This window comes from Hoplias malabaricus, chromosome 18 (genome assembly GCF_029633855.1).
Source record: "Hoplias malabaricus isolate fHopMal1 chromosome 18, fHopMal1.hap1, whole genome shotgun sequence".
Lineage (NCBI taxonomy): Eukaryota > Metazoa > Chordata > Actinopteri > Characiformes > Erythrinidae > Hoplias > Hoplias malabaricus.
In genome coordinates, this window is record NC_089817.1 from 28,260,340 (window position 1) to 28,266,872 (window position 6,533).

The following is a 6,533-nucleotide window of genomic DNA, read 5'->3' on the forward strand; positions in this document are numbered from 1 at the left end:
ACCCGAAGGAAACCCATGCTTGGCTAGGATGTGACCCTAACCCTAGCTGCTGTGTTTTTAACTGGACAGTGACGATATGCAAATTCTAAGCAACGCTATCATCCTTTCAGAGCAGAGCTAACAGAAGTACCAGCAAATGACCACAAGCTGTGTCCACTCACTGTCCACTCCTTTAGACACACCTACCTCATTAGTCCATCTTGTCGAAGTAAAGTCAGAGACGGCAGGTCATCTGTCGCTGCACAGTTTGCGTCAGCCGTCCTCTAGTCCTTCATCAGTGGTCACTGGACCCTCCCCACAGAACCCTTGGTGGTATTCTTTGCAGTGACATTGAGGGTTTCAAAAACTCCAGGAGCACTGCTGTGTCTGATCCACTACACCAGCGCAACACACACTAACGCACCACCAGCGCGTCACAATGGTCCACCACTCATTTAATAGGCTGCCTGCTCTGTGGGCGTCTTGACCACTAAAGAACAGGATGAAAGAGGGCAAACACAAAGTATGCAGAGCAACAGATTGACCACAGGTTGCCGATCAGATGGACAACGAGTGTAGAAACAAAAAGGTCACTGTAATGCTTTGGCTGATTGGTGTGTGGCCATAGTCCAGTCCACTGCAGGACGGACAGTAGCCTACAGCAACAGAGTGGAGTGTGTCTCGTGCTACTGAAATGTGCCGCCAGTCCCGGTGCTAAGCCCCTTAAGGTAAAAGCACTTAAGCACGCGCCATAACCGTGCCGTCCGGGCGAGCAACCTATAGAAGTTGCATGCGGCGCGCGCCATGTTTGCAACTTGCATGCACAATGACATGCAACACGTACATGGAAATAGGTTACAGCGCGCGAGCCTCATCCACAGCGACAATCTACTTCTATGCCCCCACCCCCAGTCAGGGGATCATCCTCCGGCACGCGGCCTTGTTATCCGCCCCCCCACCACCCACTCAGTCAAAGGGGGCAGACAGAGGAGCAGCCCTCTGGTCAAATCAAGCCAAACAGCATCAAACACACAACGCGCGAGGGATGACACACGACCCGCATGCAGTGACGTTACCCGGTGAAGCGCGAGGGAATCTGCGCCTAAATCCTCCCTCCTCGCGCGACGATGCGGCGAAGGAGACACGGGCAATGCTTGCTTGCTTGCTCGCTCTTTCTCTCTCTCTCTCTCTCTCTCTCTCTCTCTCTCTCTCTCTCTCTCTCACACACACTCTCTCCAATCTCTTTCCACCTCCTCTCGCGCTCTTCGGACGCTCACGCGCTCAGATTCTCCGTGTCCAGGCGCCCCCCATCGGTCCGACACCAGCATGGCGACCTATTACTATTATCACCATTTAACTAGGACGTGAGTTTATTGACGGGAGATCAGTGACTCATTTCTGCATCTGCTCCAAAAAAGTGCTTCAAATCTAGCTTTTTTTTTTTAAAAAAACAAACAAACAAACAAAAAAAAACGGGTATGTTACCAAACTCATTAATTTTAATAATATATAAATTATATATATGATATAAATAAAAAGAAATATGAAGAAATAAAAACAGAACATTATTAAAATGAGAGACTCAAACTGAGAAAAATAAAAGCATTAAAACAATAGCACCTCAGAGAGGACTTGCAGGGGTAGTTACAACTTCGTAATAATCAATAAAAATGAATCAGAAAAGAAAAAGAATAAAAAATAAATAATAAATAAACTCAGACATAAATAAAGGACGAGTGCAGATTCTTTTCTCTCATTCTTTCACTCACTAGAACTCACTTATGGCCCACATTTGACCTTGAATGAACGCATTAACTCAGGGTGAATCCGGCTGCATAAACTCAGACACAATCCACCTTCAGTAGGTCATGTGGCACGTGCAGGGGGAGGGGGGAGGTGGGGGGGCAGACACTCACGCTCAGATTTCCCGAGTCTAGCCACGTCCGACCCCTGTGCTGAGCTTTACCGTGTTTAAGATGGACATGGGTGGTCTTCTTTCCTTCAGGGAAATGTTGTGATACTCATTCATTCATTTATTCATTGTCTGTAACCCTTATCAAGTTCAGGGTTGCGGTGGGTCTGGAGCCTACCCCTGAATCACTGGGCACAAGGCAGAGAAACACTCTGGAGGGGGCGCCAGTCCTTCACAGGGCGACACACACTCACACATTCACTCACACACTCACAGCTACGGACACGTTTGAGTCGCCAATCCACCTCCCAACGTGTGTTTTTGGACTGTGGGAGGAAACCGGAGCACCCGGAGGAAACCCACGCAGACACAGGGAGAACACACCACACTCCTCACAGACAGTCACCCGGAGGAAACCCACACAGACACAGGGAGAACACATCACACTCCTCACAGACAGTCACCCGGAGGAAACCCACGCAGACACAGGGAGAACACACCACACTCCTCACAGACAGTCACCCAAAGGAAACCCACACAGACACAGGGAGAACACATCACACTCCTCACAGACAGTCACCCGGAGGAAACCCACACAGACACAGGGAGAACACATCACACTCCTCACAGACAGTCACCCGGAGGAAACCCACGCAGACACAGGGAGAACACACCACACTCCTCACAGACAGTCACCCAAAGGAAACCCACGCAGACACAGGGAGAACACACCACACTCCTCACAGACAGTCACCCGGAGGAAACCCACGCAGACACAGGGAGAACACACCACACTCCTCACAGACAGTCACCCAAAGGAAACCCACGCAGACACAGAGAGAACACATCACACTCCTCACAGACAGTCACCCAGAGGAAACCCACGCAGACACAGGGAGAACATATCAAACTCCTTACAGACAGTCACCCGGAGGAAACCCACGCAGACACAGGGAGAACACATCACACTCCTCACAGACAGTCACCCGGAGGAAACCCACGCAGACACAGGGAGAACACACCACACACCTCACAGACAGTCACCCGGAGTAAACCCACGCAGACACAGGGAGAACACACCACACACCTCACAGACAGTCACCCGGAGGAAACCCACGCAGACACAGGGAGAACACACCACACTCCTCACAGACAGTGACCCGGAGGAAACCCACGCAGACACAGGGAGAACACACAACACTCCTCACAGACAGTCACCCAAAGGAAACCCACGCAGACACAGGGAGAACACACCACACTCCTCACAGACAGTCACCCGGAGGAAACCCACGCAGACACAGGGAGAACACACCACACTCCTCACAGACAGTCACCCGGAGGAAACCCAAGCAGACACAGGGAGAACACACCAAACTCCTCACAGACAGTCACCCGGAGGAAACCCACGCAGACACAGAGAGAACACATCACAATCCTCCCAGACAGTCACCCTGAGGAAACCCACGCAGACACAGGGAGAACACATCAAACTCCTTACAGACAGTCACCCGGAGGAAACCCACGCAGACACAGGGAGAACACATCACACTCCTCACAGACAGTCACCCGGAGGAAACCCACGCAGACACAGAGAGAACACATCACACTCCTCCCAGACAGTCACCCTGAGGAAACCCACGCAGACACAGGGAGAACACATCAAACTCCTTACAGACAGTCACCCGGAGGAAACCCACACAGACACAGGGAGAACACACCACACACCTCACAGACAGTCACCCGGAGGAAACCCACGCAGACACAGGGAGAACACACCACACACCTCACAGACAGTCACCCAGAGGAAACCCACGCAGACACAGGGAGAACACACCACACACCTCACAGACAGTCACCCGGAGGAAACCCACACAGACACAGGGAGAACACACCACACTCCTCACAGACAGTCACCCGGAGGAAACCCACGCAGACACAGGGAGAACACACCACACTCCTCACAGACAGTCACCCAAAGGAAACCCACGCAGACACAGGGAGAACACACCACACTCCTCACAGACAGTCACCCGGAGGAAACCCACGCAGACACAGGGAGAACACACCACACACCTCACAGACAGTCACCCGGAGGAAACCCACGCAGACACAGGGAGAACACACCACACTCCTCACAGACAGTCACCCGGAGGAAACCCATGCAGACACAGGGAGAACACACCAAACTCCTCACAGACAGTCACCCGGAGGAAACCCACGCAGACACAGGGAGAACACACCACACTCCTCACAGACAGTCACCCGGAGGAAACCCACGCAGACACAGGGAGAACACACCACACTCCTCACAGACAGTCACCCGGAGGAAACCCACACAGACACAGGGAGAACACATCACACACCTCACAGACAGTCACCCGGAGGAAACCCACGCAGACACAGGGAGAACACACCACACTCCTCACAGACAGTCACCCGGAGGAAACCCACGCAGACACGGAGAGAACACACCACACTCCTCACAGACAGTCACCCGGAGGAAACCCACGCAGACACAGGGAGAACACACCACACTCCTCACAGACAGTCACCCGGAGGAAACCCACGCAGACACAGAGAGAACACACCACACTCCTCACAGACAGTCACCCAAAGGAAACCCACGCAGACACAGGGAGAACACACCACACTCCTCACAGACAGTCACCCGGAGGAAACCCACGCAGACACGGAGAGAACACACCACACTCCTCACAGACAGTCACCCGGAGGAAACCCACACAGACACAGGGAGAACACACCACACACCTCACAGACAGTCACCCGGAGGAAACCCACGCAGACACAGGGAGAACACACCACACTCCTCACAGACAGTCACCCGGAGGAAACCCACGCAGACACAGGGAGAACACACCAAACTCCTCACAGACAGTCACCCGGAGGAAACCCACGCAGACACAGAGAGAACACATCACACTCCTCACAGACAGTCACCCAGAGGAAACCCACGCAGACACAGGGAGAACACATCAAACTCCTTACAGACAGTCACCCGGAGGAAACCCACGCAGACACAGGGAGAACACATCACACTCCTCACAGACAGTCACCCGGAGGAAACAAACGCAGACACAGGGAGAACACACCACACACCTCACAGACAGTCACCCGGAGGAAACCCACGCAGACACAGGGAGAACACACCACACACCTCACAGACAGTCACCTGGAGGAAACCCACGCAGACACAGGGAGAACACACCACACTCCTCACAGACAGTCACCCGGAGGAAACCCACGCAGACACAGGGAGAACACACCACACACCTCACAGACAGTCACCCGGAGGAAACCCACGCAGACACAGGGAGAACACACCACACTCCTCACAGACAGTCACCCGGAGGAAACCCACGCAGACACAGGGAGAACACACCACACTCCTCACAGACAGTCACCCGGAGGAAACCCACACAGACACAGGGAGAACACACCACACACTTCACAGACAGTCACCCGGAGGAAACCCACGCAGACACAGGGAGAACACACCAAACTCCTCACAGACAGTCACCCGGAGGAAACCCACGCAGACACAGGGAGAACACACCACACTCCTCACAGACAGTCACCCGGAGGAAACCCACGCAGACACAGGGAGAACACACCACACTCCTCACAGACAGTCACCCGGAGGAAACCCACACAGACACAGGGAGAACACATCACACACCTCACAGACAGTCACCCGGAGGAAACCCACGCAGACACAGGGAGAACACACCACACTCCTCACAGACAGTCACCCGGAGGAAACCCACGCAGACACGGAGAGAACACACCACACTCCTCACAGACAGTCACCCGGAGGAAACCCATGCAGACACAGGGAGCACACACCAAACTCCTCACAGACAGTCACCCGGAGGAAACCCACGCAGACACAGGGAGAACACACCACACTCCTCACAGACAGTCACCCGGAGGAAACCCACGCAGACACAGAGAGAACACACCACACTCCTCACAGACAGTCACCCAAAGGAAACCCACGCAGACACAGGGAGAACACACCACACTCCTCACAGACAGTCACCCGGAGGAAACCCACGCAGACACGGAGAGAACACACCACACTCCTCACAGACAGTCACCCGGAGGAAACCCACGCAGACACAGGGAGAACACACCACACTCCTCACAGACAGTCACCCGGAGGAAACCCACGCAGACACGGAGAGAACACACCACACTCCTCACAGACAGTCACCCGGAGGAAACCCACGCAGACACAGGGAGAACACACCAAACTCCTCACAGACAGTCACCCAAAGGAAACCCACGCAGACACAGGGAGAACACACCACACTCCTCACAGACAGTCACCCGGAGGAAACCCACGCAGACACGGAGAGAACACACCACACTCTTCACAGACAGTCACCCGGAGGAAACCCACGCAGACACAGGGAGAACACACCACACTCCTCACAGACAGTCACCCGGAGTGGAACCCACACAGACACAGGGAGAACACATCACACACCTCACAGACAGTCACTCGGAGGAAACCCACGCAGACACAGGGAGAACACACCACACTCCTCACAGACAGTCACCCGGAGGAAACCCACGCAGACACGGAGAGAACACACCACACTCCTCACAGACAGTCACC

The 6,533-nt window shown here is 54.0% G+C and overlaps 1 protein-coding gene across 4 annotated transcripts in view; it reads right to left on the reverse strand.

Annotated features, from left to right (window-relative positions):
• cuedc1a (CUE domain containing 1a) overlaps positions 1-1,175 on the reverse strand; it is a 28,082-nt gene extending 26,907 nt beyond the window's left edge. For 2 of the 4 annotated variants that reach the window (XM_066650932.1, XM_066650929.1), the window contains exon 1: positions 1,056-1,175. The gene's annotated coding sequence lies outside the window, so the exon portion shown is untranslated. Of the gene's footprint in view, positions 1-186; positions 844-1,055 lie in introns of those variants that run through there. The other 2 variants (XM_066650931.1, XM_066650930.1) reach the window with 2 other exon arrangements.
• Between the last annotated feature and the right edge of the window lie 5,358 nt (positions 1,176-6,533).